At 37.1% G+C, this 13252-nt stretch overlaps 1 protein-coding gene across 1 annotated transcript in view; it reads right to left on the reverse strand.

The window, feature by feature from the left end:
- CADPS (calcium dependent secretion activator) overlaps nucleotides 1-13252 on the reverse strand; it is a 535079-nt gene that overhangs the window by 337294 nt on the left and 184533 nt on the right.

The raw sequence follows: 13252 nt of genomic DNA on the forward strand, positions 1-13252 counted from the left end.
TTCAGCCAAAAGCAAATAGGATCTGTTTTTCTTTTGCCATACTATTAAAAAAGCTGCTTTGATTCTCCCCCAAAATCTGTCATGCTTAACTTTTTTCTCCTCTTTCTCTTTTTCTTTCTTCCTTTTCTTTTCTTTCTTCTTCCTTTCTCTCTCTGCCTTTCTTTCTCCCTTTTCTTTCTTTTTTTCTCTCTCCCTTCCTTCCTCTCTCTCTCTCTTTTCCTTCCTTCCTTTTTTATCATTTTAGCAAATTCAGAAAAAGTTGTATTCTCTACCAGTGAAAGCCAACATTTGCCCTGAAATTATTAATCTTAGAGAATTGCCATGGACTTTGAGGGCTTTAATGTCCTCCCAGGGTCACATAGGCCAGTATATATATGAGGCAGGGTTTGCATGTCTCCCTTAATCAAAATCAGTTCTGTATTCATTGTGTCACATTTGAGAGAGAGAGAGAGAGAGAGAGAGAGAGAGAGAGAGAGACAGACAGAGAGAGAGAGAGAGACAGAGAAACAGAGAGACAGAGACAGAGAGAGACAGAGACAGAGACAGAGAGAGAGAGAGAGAGAGAGAGACAGAGAGAGAGAGAGAGACAGAGAAACAGAGAGACAGAGACAGAGAGAGACAGAGACAGAGACAGAGACAGAGAGAGAGAGAGAGAGAGAGAGAGAGAGAGATACACAGAGAGACAGAGACACACAGAGTCAGAGACACATAGAGACAGAGAGGGAGAAAGAGAAAAAAATGGGTACAGTGGAAAGAATAATGGATTTCGATACTGAGATCCTGAATTCAAATTTCAACTCTGCCCCTCATTATTGCATATTGGGCAAATCAATTTATCTCTTGGGGCTACAGTTTTCTGCTTTATAAAATAAAGGGATAAAAAATTTCAACTCAATCTATTTGGCTGAGTCTTAACTGTATTTAAATATAAAGTAACTAGATGCTCAGAAACATTTAGTAGGTAAAAATTTTCCAGAAATAAAATTTAATCCAATAGAGTAAGCTTTTATTAAATGCCTACTGTATGCCAATTATATTTTCTAGAACCTAAGGAGACAAAGAGAAGAACAAACCAGTCCCTGCTTCAAGGAATTCACATACAACTGAGAGGGTAAAAAAGGATGCCAAGATGTAAAAGGACTGCAGAGATCATCTAGTCAGTCTGACTCCTGAATTTAAGGTAATAAGAAACTGAGGCTCACAATTTTAAAATAACATGTCCAGATCATACTGTTCAGTAATAAATTGAGATTCGAATCCAGTTCACCTGCCTCCTAAAGCAGGTTTTCTTTTAGAACATCACCCTGCACAGATCTACGCTGACACTTAATAAGTCCTGACTACCTCCAGTCCCACTGCATGCTCTATCAATGCTACATTTACCAACTTCCCTCACTTATTTTTTTTCCAGGGAGTGAGAATGAGAGATTGAGGAAAGGGCACCTATAAAAGTAATTTTGCCTTAAAATCAGCCCTTCTGATGCCAGTTGTAACTCATTTTCTCCTTTTTTTCCCCATCAGGTTTCATTATTACCATCTTCATTCTCTTAGAACTATTGGCTTCCAGAATTGACAGAGCCCAAAGTCACTGCTGAAGAGAAGTATTGATGATAGAGGCCCATGAAGTACTTTGTAACAGACGGCCAATGTTCCCACTTCCACCACCTCCCCACATTCGCAATCCTTCTCCAGAGACAGAGTGCCCCACAGAGTGCCAACCTTTCTGGTGCACTGCAGTCTGGAAAGTTACAGCCATGGCTGTCTCCATTTCCAAAGAGAGTGGATGTGGCTGCCCAAGCCCCCATTGCCAAAGTTCTGCCTTTGGAGCCAGAATGACATCAGACCAATCTGCGGCAGCTTCTCTACTTGCCCCCCCCCCCAAGTCTTTTACACTCCAGACCTTGCAAGACCTGTTCAATAAGATGGCCATTTTCTCAGATGTTACTGCAGCGAAGCAGAATAAATTATTTGTCGACACTCATGTACAACTCCCTTTTTCAGTGGCTAAAATACTCGCTTAAAGAAAATTTGCCTTCACTGAAAAACACGGGGATGTTAGCTGTCTTGAGAATTCTGCCTTTGAATTAGCAATGAATGAAAAGAACAAATATTACAAATTGAACATTGTGTATATCCAGAGCTTGATTAGAGGAAAGAATCCCTTAAAATGATAACATGTATTTAAATTCTCACTATTTAAAATTATAATTAACTAAAATATTGCAATTTCAGGGGAGTCATCATTCTCACTAATTAGGACCTAACCATAATTGTAATGGCTTCAAAATAGAGAAGGTACCTCCTTCCCATTATTGAAAAGGTGGGAGAGGGAGACTGAGCGTTAGGTAGTAGATAGATAGTGGCTAGTAGATAGATACAGTGTCAGACTCAGATATATTTTGGCTAGTTTTATAAAATTGGGTTTTTTCTTCCCTAAAAAAAATTGTGAAAGTTAGGTAGCACAGTAGATAGAGTAATTTGGAGTTCAAATCTGATCTCTGATACTTCTTAGCTGTGTGGCCCTAACAAATCATTTAGCCCCATTGACTCCAAAAAAATAAACAAATAAATAAAAAAAATTAAATAAATATTAAATTAAATAAGTATTAATTAAAAAAATTAAAGTTACTTTGTTCTAACTTTTTTTGTCCTTTACTGCGCAGAGGTAAAAAAAAAAAAAAAGAAAGGAAAAATGAAGGATGGTATATAGGGAAGAAATCAATAATATAAACATAGCTGTAGTGTACAAAAGAGCAGCTCATTTTCTTTTTCTATTTTTGATAATTGTGTAAATAAGACATGCCTCAGAATGTATTATCGCTTAGTTTGCTCAAAAATGGCTATACCAGTGAAACACAAATTGACATTGTTCCTTTCATGGAAGGCAGGGAGTTGATAGTTAAATAGAGTATCTGAATTCAAATCTAGCATTAGACATTTACTAGGTGGGTGACTCTAGGGAAGTCTGCTTAACTGTTTACCTCAGTTTTATCATCTGTAAAATGGAAATAATAATCCCTATCTCAGGATTGTTGGGAAGATAAAATGATATTTAAAATGTTTATAAAGTGCTTTGTACAAACCTTGAAAGTGCAACATAAATATTACTAATTGTTTTTTTTTTAAGTTTTCTATTCCCTCTCTTTTCCTTGTTTTACACTGTTAATTTAAGAGTGATATTAATTCTTTTCATGTCATCAGTACTTGAATGGTCCAGTGGAGTGTAGATTCCCCTTCAATGAATAAGATTTTTAAATGAATAAAATAAAACATATAGCATTAAAAAGAGGGGTCAATAATCTTGAAATAAGGATGGATTTTTTTCATCTAAATTTATGTACTCCTTCACACATTGAAATATCTTAGATCCCTCAGATATCCAAAAAGCCCAGATTAAGACCCCGGATCTTGTTCAATTCCCTCATTTTTCAAATGAGAAAACTGAAGTCTGAGAGAGTAAGTGTTTTGCCCAAATTCACATGTGGTAGATAGCAAAGCTGGGTTTTAAGCCCATGTCCTCTCTATCCGTACCTTGTATTCCTTTTACGAAATTAATAATTTGGGGCCACCATCTCCCGGAGGAGCTAATTTACATGAAGAAAATTAATATTTCTCTGCCCTTCTTTCAGAAGTGAAGACAGTCAAAATGTCGTCATCTAACCTTCTACAGTGAGATTAGTACAATTAGGTGGTATAATGGACAGTGCACTTGTATGAAGTCAGGAAGACTAAACTTCCTGACTATGTATCTGTTCTCAGATGCTTACTAGCTGAGTGACTCTGAGGCAAGTCACTTACTCTATTTGCCTCAGTTTCCTCATCTGTAAAATGAATCAATGAAGGAAATGATAAACCACTCTAGTATCTTTGCCAAGAAAATTCCAAATGGGATCATGGAATCAGACAACTGAACAACAAAAGTGAGATTAGCTAGACAAATTTCTAATTTTTAAAACCTGAAGATTATAATCGAGGCAGCCCAGATTGGTGGATGAGAGTGTTAAATCTAGTGTCAGGAAAACCTAAGTTCAAATCCTACCTCTTACCTTGAAAGAATTAATAGAGGTCTTTGGGTTCATTTCTACAACTGTACAATAGAGATAAAATCACCTATTGTGCCTCCAGTCGAATCCAATAAACATTTATTAAATACTGCCAATTATAGGCACTGTGCTAAATGCTGGGAATACAATTAATAAAAAGAAAGTGCCCTTAAGGAGCTTGCTACTGAATGGAGAAAAACAGCACACAAAAGAAGACAGGAAAGCAGTGGTGGAAGATGTACCTGGAATTATAGTGTCTTGTTCCATGGAGTTGGTAAAAAAAAACAAACAAAAGACAAAAACAAGCAAAGCAACAGATGCAGAGTGGGCTAAGCCTCAAAGTCCATAGAAGCATTAGAATGACACATTGATTGTGTGATTCCTAATGTCACCTTGAACTAGGAATGGAGGACCATTCGGAGCTTTCCTGTGTTTAAAACCATTTGGCTTTATTATGTAAAGGAAGGGAACAGCTCTTTTCACAGTGATGATGATGAGGATGGTGGTTATTATAAGACAGCTGTCATTTATAGAGCTCTTCTTGGTTTATAAAGTACTCACCTGCATGTGAACCTATCAACAACTCTGTGAGGAAGTGACTATGGGTAGTGATACTTGTAATTTACAGATGACCAGAGGGCCAGAATGACAGAGTGACTTGGAAGCATGTAGAGCAGGATTTGAACTCAAAACTCTCCAAACTTGAAGTCCATGATTTGCTCTCAAATTCTGCCTCTGCAGTTCTAGTCATGTGAGCCTCAGGCCATTAAAGAAGCATTTTCATTTTCTGGGAGGAATCAATAGCCCCTAAGAGAATGATGCATCTCCAAGAAGCACACAAGAAGGGACCATGGCAGCAGGTGCAGAAAGTCATGCTTCTATATTAGTCATTCTCCATCTGTACTGCAAAGAAGGCTCTGGAGGAAAAAACATCCTCAGGTTCTTGGAGGACATCCTCCTATGCTCTTCTGGTGTGAGGGACAAGGGGGTAGCAAGCAACCTGAGGGAGTCCAGACTTCCCTCATGCAACAGTGGTCCCATTGGTACTTAGGGCAATTAAAGACTGCTCTCTCCTTCCCCTTTTCTGTTTTTCCCCTTCTCTCTTCAAATATTTTCTTTCTCCCTCTCCCAGAATGAGAATCTCAGATTCAGAAGGAATTTTAGTGGGCAACCTGGACCTGAAAAAGAATCCTCAATATCAGTTAGCAAGCATTTATTAAGCAAGCACCAACTGTATGCAGTATTATGCTTATTTCCAGGGAGGCAGAGACAAAAATGAAGCGGTAGCTGTCCCCAAAGAACTCATATTCTAGTGATACTTGAATCCAGATCTTCCTGGCTGTGAAACCATCATCTCTCTATCTACCTGATCACTTTGCATACAGAATATATGCAAAATAAATACAGGGGTGGGAGACCACTAAGGTTATTAGATTTGGAGAGTTAATGTCAGATTAATCTTTATAGTGTAATTGACAAGTGATCATCTAGTATTTGCCTGAGGATGTGTGAGAAAGAATCCAAGATTTGTTGTTATTCCATCATTTTTCAATCACTTGTTCAACTCCTTGGGATCCCAGTTGGATTTTCTTCACAAAGGAGACTAAAATAGTTGCTATTTCCTTCTCTGACTTATTTTACAGATGAGGAAAGTGAGGCAACAGAGTTAAGTGACTTACTCAGGGTCAAACAATTAGTAAGTGTCAGAGGCCAGATTTAAATTCAGGTTTTCCTAATTCTATATCTACTACTCTATTGACCACATTACCTAGCTGCATTTGCCTCTTAAAATAGATCACTTTAATTTTTGGACAGTGGTCACTACTCATGGGCTGGATCCATACTGATGCTGAAACTTAGTGTGGACATCCAATTAGATTAACCAATGACAACTCAGAATTTCTAAGTTCAAATTATCCACCGGCCTGATCAGTAGCAGAGATTGTAAGGATGTACCACCATGTCTTGCCCCTTTCCACCTTCCATCTACCGCTAGTTCTACCAGCTGGGACATCATTCAAGTCCAATCCAATGTCTGTTTCATATGAAAGAGAGAGAACATACCTTAAATATTCTATCCTCTAGATTAACATGGAGTAACTCAATTGACAAATTCGAGTATGCATTTAAGGAAGAACATTTTGGCAGCAGCCCTAAGTTGGAATGGGGAGATACTTGAAGTAGGGACACTAATCAGGAAGCTGTTGGAATAATCCAGGAACAAAGGGATAAGGACCTGATCTACGTATCAGTTGTATGGATAGAAATGAATCAAATGTGTTATGGAGGAAGACATGGCAAAACTTCACAACTAATTGGATATATGGGGAGAGGAAGAATGGGAAGTGGAAGAGATTGCTGATAATGAGAACTTAAGAGACTCTAAAGATCATGGTGCCATCAACAGAAGAGTGAACAAAGAGATGGTTTAGGGAAAATATCATTAATTTTGCTGCGGACAACTGGTTTGAATTATCTCTGGGACATCAAGGTTGAGATGTCCAGTATATGAATGGTGAGGTAAAAAGTAAGCTCAGGGGAGATCCTGGAGTTTTGGGAATAACTTGCATAAAGAAAATAGTAAAATCCATGGGAATTTAGGAGGGAATTAAGAGAAAGTGCAAAGAGAGCATAAGATCCAGAACAGGAATCTTGGAATCTATCAACCATTAGGGGAAATGAGATCAATGATGACCTATGAAAAAAGATCAAACAGTGTCAGTCAGAAGGAGGAGAACTAGAGCAGGAAAGTGTCATGAAAACTCAGAGATAACTAGAAAGACATGGGATTTATTGGGAATTTCATAGAGATAATAAGGAAGAGCACTGAAGACAGGCTACCAGATCAGGCAATTAAAGTATCCTTGGTATCTTTGGAAAGAAAGTTTCAGTTCAGTAAGGATGTTGGAAGTCAGATTGTAAAGACTTGAGCAGTGAAAAGAATTGAAGGCTGGAAGTATAGATCGCTTTTTTCATGAAGTTTAGTTATGAAAGGAAGGAAAAATATAGGTTGATCACTTGATCACTTTTGGGGTGATAGGATCTAGTGAACATTATTTTAAGTGAACATTTTAAGCAAGTAATATACATGATCTCATATGACCCTCACAATGACCTTGTGAAGTTGGTAATAAAGGTATTATTATTATTCCCACTTCACAGATGGGAAAACTGGTGTTTAATAATAATAAATAATAATAAAGGAATAATATTAATGAATAACAAATGAATCATTTGTAGATGGAAATATAGCCAATCAATATCAGAGACCTGATTCACACTTGGTTCTTAGTGAATTCTAAATTCTAGCTCCTAGAGGATCATACTTTTAGATATAGAAGAGGTCTTGGGGGCCATCAAAGTGCTACCATCTACATTTTCATATGAAGAAACTAATTGCCAGTGAATTTAAATGAAGTGCTCTTCAAAGTCACGTAGGTAGTGAGCATCAAAAGATAGATCTGGGCCTCTTGAAACATCTCCAGTACTCTTTCAATTTTCATTCCCCACCCCTACAGTCTAAAATGAGGTGCCAAGATGAGAACTTGAATCTTCTGATTCTCAGTCTTGAGATATTTATCGTTAAGAATCCCGGCACCCACCATATGCGAGGTGCTAGGGATATAAATCCAAAGAATGAACCAATTCCTGCCCTCAGTGAGCTTCCATCCTCATGGAGGTGACAAGGACACACATAAATGCACATAGATTAACTTTAATGGGCCACATACAGGTTGTCCAGTAAGGACATGTGAAATGGATAATTAAATACAGATGAGATGAGAAATAAATGAATGACTAAAGAAGGGTTAATCAAGGAATGGCAAGTAAATTGCCATATTGTCATTTAGATGCCAACTTTGCTTCAGGTAAAAAGTCCACGACTTGGGAAACTCAGTGCACCAAAGTGGTTGCTGTCCAACATAAGCCATATGTGTCCTTAAGCTCCAGGATACTGTTTTTTTCTTGCACTGTCAGTGAGAGCAGAGAGTACACATCACAGGAGATCAAGGGATGTTAATACTGTAGGATAATGTTCCCTTGGCTCCAACTCTAAATCATGGCAAAGGGCAACTTGCAAATGTCAATGTGGAAAAAATAACATGCTTGGCACTGAAGTTGAGAAATCCACAAATATTGAATATCAATGAAATCTGTTTTCCTTCAAAAGGTCACCTTTTTAGGTAACTCAGTAGATAGAATCCCAGACCTGGACTTGAGTGAGGTAGACCTAGTTTCAAATCTTGTCCCATGGGCCAGCGAGGTGGCCATGTGGATAGAGTATCAGTCCTGAAGTCAAGAGGACCTGAGTTCAAATGTGATCTCAGACACTTAACACTTCCCAGCTGTGTGACTCCAGGCAAGTCAGTTAATCCTAATTGCCTCAGGAAAAAACAAAAACAAAAACAAAACAAAACAAAAAAACAACAACCAAACAAAAAACTGGTACCAGATACAACAATAAATGTACCCTCTTGGATAAGTCATTTTACTTTGTTGAAACTCAGTTTCAACTGTAAAACAGAGGCTCATAACAAAACCTGTCTTACAGGGTTGTTTTGAGGATTAAATGAGTTGACAAATGGTGATCATCTTGAAAACTTTTAAGTACTGTTAAGCATTTTTATTAGGTAATATTATGTACTAATTCTAGCTATTATATTATTATTATGATGTTCCTTTATCATTTCAGACGTCTGACTCTTTGTGAGTCATATGGGGTTTTCTTGACAAAGGTACGAGAATAGTTTGCCAATTCCTTCTCCAGCTTATTTTGCAAATAAGGAAACTGAGGTGTCTGAGGCCAAATTTGAACTCTCGAACATGAGTCTTCCTGATTTCAAACCCAGTTCTCTATCCATGATGCCGTCTAGCTGCCTTGTTATCATGATTGCAATTTATCATTTTGATGATACTTATTTGATTTTCATATGTTGGCAGTTGAATACATAGTTATAGTAGTAGTATCTTTTCATCCATGGCCATTTCCAATCCTCCTTATCTATATCTGGCCACTGGACCCAGATGGCTCTGGAGGGGAAAGTGAGGCAGGGGACCTTGCATAGCCCTTTAATCCAACAGCAGTGTAATCCACATAGCACTTTAATCCAATTCACTTGCATGTCACCTCCCTAATGTCAAGGTCCTCTTTGAGAACGAAGGGCAAAAACCAGCAATAACAACAATAATAGTAGTATTTATAATTAACATTTATATGGTGCTTTAAGATTTATAAAGCTCTTTATAGATATCTCATTTGGTCATCCCAATAGCCCTGGAAAGTAGGTACTCTTATAATCCTCATTTTTATAGATGAGTAAATTGAGGCAGACGAGATAAATGACTTGCTCTGGGTCATCCAAATAGTATCTGAGGCCAGATTTAAACTCAAGTTTTCCTCAATCCAGTTTCAGAACATTTCCCATTATTCCCTCTGTTTTACAAGGTCAAGATACAATTGCTTGGTTCTCAATTATGACCAATATATTAGTGTGTTTATGCATATGTGCGTTCAGTGATGCAAGGCTTGAAATGATTAAGTTATCTAAGGAGATGAAATGTGGGGAGTGATAGTGAAATCATTCAGGCTAGCAGAGAGATGTCTTGGTGGGGCAGCTTTTTCCTTTGAGAAATGTGTCACCAGTACCTGCTTAATTTCCAGGGCTGGTCTGATTATTACACAAGTGCCTGGTATGAGATTGAGTTATTCATAACTCTACCCACATATGTCATTATCTCATTTTGTCTGCCCTGAAGGGAGTGTCTGCCTTGGCGTTACAATTGTTCCAAGTCAAAAATATTTATAAAATGTGGGTTCCCCTGCGCAGAAGAAATTTTCAAAGGAATAATTCCTTCCCAATATCAAAAAAAAAAAGAACTGAACAGATGACTTTTTAAAAATTATCATAAATGATGCAGAAATTCTAGATAGTAAGGGATCAGCCCCTGAGGTAGCAGTTGTACAGAGGCAGATTTAGTCTGGAAACCAGGTAAAATGTCAACTAATTAGAGCAATCTCAGAACGGAATGAGATGCCTCTAAAGGGAGAGGTTCCAAGTGGAGGTAATGTGAGCAAGTAGTGGTAATAACAAGGGAAAATAAAATATTTTCAGTCAATTAATCAGTCATTTAATTAGTCAACAAATATTTATTAAGTGCCTACTATGGACCAGAGTGAATATGGAGAAGCAAAGTAAACCAAATAAGTGACTTGGAAGGATGTTGTAACACAGGAGCTGTTGGAATACATAGGAGCCACCTCACAGTGGCTGCTGGAGATCCAACCCAGACTTGCAGAATGGATCTACTCTTTTGAGAGGATGATACAAGGAGACTGAGAGGCTTTGCATTGTCTGACCTCTCTCCTCTTCCCTCTGCCTCCAATTTATCTCATTCCCAGTCGGCAACACCTGTGTCAGCAAAGGTTGCCCTGCACTTCCTTCAGATGTTATGATCCACAGCTATGGGGGCTCTCGGAGAATTGACCTGTCCCTTTACAGAAGGATTTGAATTGGTAAAGCAGGTATGAGTGAATGTGAGAAGGAGAAGTTTGGGAGAAAATAAGAAAAACTTCAAGGAGAAAAATATGTCAAATCAAGACACTCCTTTGATCAAGTCATGTTGGTTCTCCCATGCAGGTTAGAGTCTTAGACGTTGTCTACTGGGTTGAAAGTTTAAGGTTATGATTAGTAAATTTATCTATTATGATTGATGAAAGATACAGTGATGCAAGTTTATGATGCCAGTAATAATTAAAACCCAGGTCCTCTTGGTTCTGAAGCCAACTTTCTATCCTCTATACCTCTAAGAATATCATCTCTAAATATGAATTCATATCTTCTCTGAATTGGATTGAATTGAATTAAATGCTATATCAATTCAGAACATTCATAGAATAAAGCTTACAATTATTATTCATGATTATAATATTTTGGACAAAAAAACGAAGGTCATTAAGGCACATGTTTTGTTTTATTCACTCATCCATTGAAAGCAAAGAATAAGAAAAAATTAATTTGGGAACGAAATATCTAGTTCAGTGTTTGAGAAGGGGATTTGGATTTCTAGATTTTGGTCCAATGATTCCTGGCCAAAAATGGAGTCAACTTGATAAGGGCCTATAAGCAAATTCTTGTCAGGTGTCATGAAAATTTAATCAAAGGAGCTTTGAACTAAAAAGAGGAGAGAAACTGATGATCTATTAACTCCCAGGTTAGAAACTACATAGCAGCTGAGACATCCAGAAATTTCCAGGAGATAAAAACCATAAAAGAAAGGAGAAGAAAAACCAATGGCCTCAAGAATTTACACAAATGCTTCAAGCATAGATAATAAAGAAGAGGACATAGAACAAGGGGGTAAATTTCACTTCATAGATATTTACCAGTGGAATAAAACTCATGACTCACCTATAACTTGGAACAGATAGCGCTTATTAAAAAGAAATAGGAGAGAAAAAAGAGGGACATACTATATATTTAAAAGACGGTCATACTAGACTCCCTTCATTTATCTTTGTGATAGAATTATAAAACTAGTAGATGAGAGCAATGCTATCATATTATTTTCCTAGATTTTTAGCAAAGTTTTAGTAAAGGATCTTGCTGCTATTCTTGTGGAGAAGATGAAATGATACAGATGACAATAAAATCAGATGTATTCAGATTTAGTTGTATGGGCAGATCCAAAGAGTAGTCACTAGATTATAAGTTTCTTGAGGGAAGGGCTGTCTTTTTTCTTCTCTATATTACTAGTACTTACTTTAGGTATCTGATAGGTACTTAATAAATGATTATTTTAAATTGAATAATTGTTAATGGTTTTGTGTCAATGTGATGAGGAGTTACTTCCAGTGGAGTGGTATCCCAGAGATCAGTACTTAGCCCTAGCTTGTTTAATAATTTTATCAATGAATTATATAAAGGCATAGATGGTATGGTCATCAGAGTTGCAGATAATATAAAATAGAAGGAATAGCTAATATAGCAGGTAAGAGATTCTGCATCCAAAAGGATTTTTCCAGGCTAGATCATTGACCTAGAGCAGTGGTTCTCAAACGTTTGTTTTCGGTATCTTTATCCTATTAAAAATGATTGAGGATCTCTCCAAAGAGTTTTTGTTTATCTGGATTATATTTATAGGCATTTACCATATTGGAAATAAAAACTATTTTTGAATAGGTAGACCCTCTAAAAGGGTTTCAGAGATCTCCAGGATTCTCTAGACCATACTTTGAGAACCACTGACCTAGAGCATAAGATGAATTTAATAGGGATAAATGTAAAGTCTCACACTCATATACAAAAATCAATTACACAATATAGGACAAGGCAGGATAGGGGTTAGTCACAATCAAATCGAGGTTGTTATGAAAGAGATCTAAGATTTTATAACCTGCAATATCAATGGGAATCAACAATGTGATGTTATGGACAAAGAAGGGAATATGATTCTGGGCTGGTATGACTTTCCAGAAGTATGGAGGGGATAACCCCACTATACACTATCTTGGTCAGGTCATATCTAGAGAAATATGACAGTTCTGGGTTCCATTGTTCAAGGACATTTATTAACTGTTAGCTGGGAATTGTTCAGAGGAGGGCAGCCTGAAGAGTAAAGAGCTTTGAATGTATGCTTTGTGAGGATGAGCTGAAAGCACATTTAGCCTAGAGAAAGGAAGACCCTAGTAGGGGTAGAGTGGTGAGCAGGATTACTTCAAATATTTGAAGGATTGTCATTGCAATAAAGGGATGAGATTTCTTAAGCTTAGCCCCATAGGGAAGAATCAGGAACAGTGGAGAGAAAAAAGAAAGGATGACAAGAAAAAAAGAACAATAAAACAAATCGTGAAATCCATGAAGGCAGGAACTGCTTTTTACCTTCCTTTGTATTTTTTTTTTACCACTTAGCATAGTGCCTGGCACACAATAGATGTTTAATAAATGCTTTCTGACTTTATGTCTCAAACATTTAAGAAGAAAACAGAAAAAAAAGATAGAAAATTGACAAACAGGGAAATTTTGTGACCCATTAAATTTAATATTAACTTTTAAAGGAAAAAATTGTACTTAGTTTCATATACAATCCTCTTTTTTTACTATTTGTATGTTTAAATATTTGGGTTTTAATTATTAGGTTTATAACCAAAAAGGAGATTTAAAATGGTTATATAAAAATGAAATATGGGAGGAATAGGCTCCCCCTCTTTG

The sequence above is a fragment of the Sarcophilus harrisii genome, chromosome 1 (assembly GCF_902635505.1).
Source record: "Sarcophilus harrisii chromosome 1, mSarHar1.11, whole genome shotgun sequence".
Classification (NCBI taxonomy): domain Eukaryota; kingdom Metazoa; phylum Chordata; class Mammalia; order Dasyuromorphia; family Dasyuridae; genus Sarcophilus; species Sarcophilus harrisii.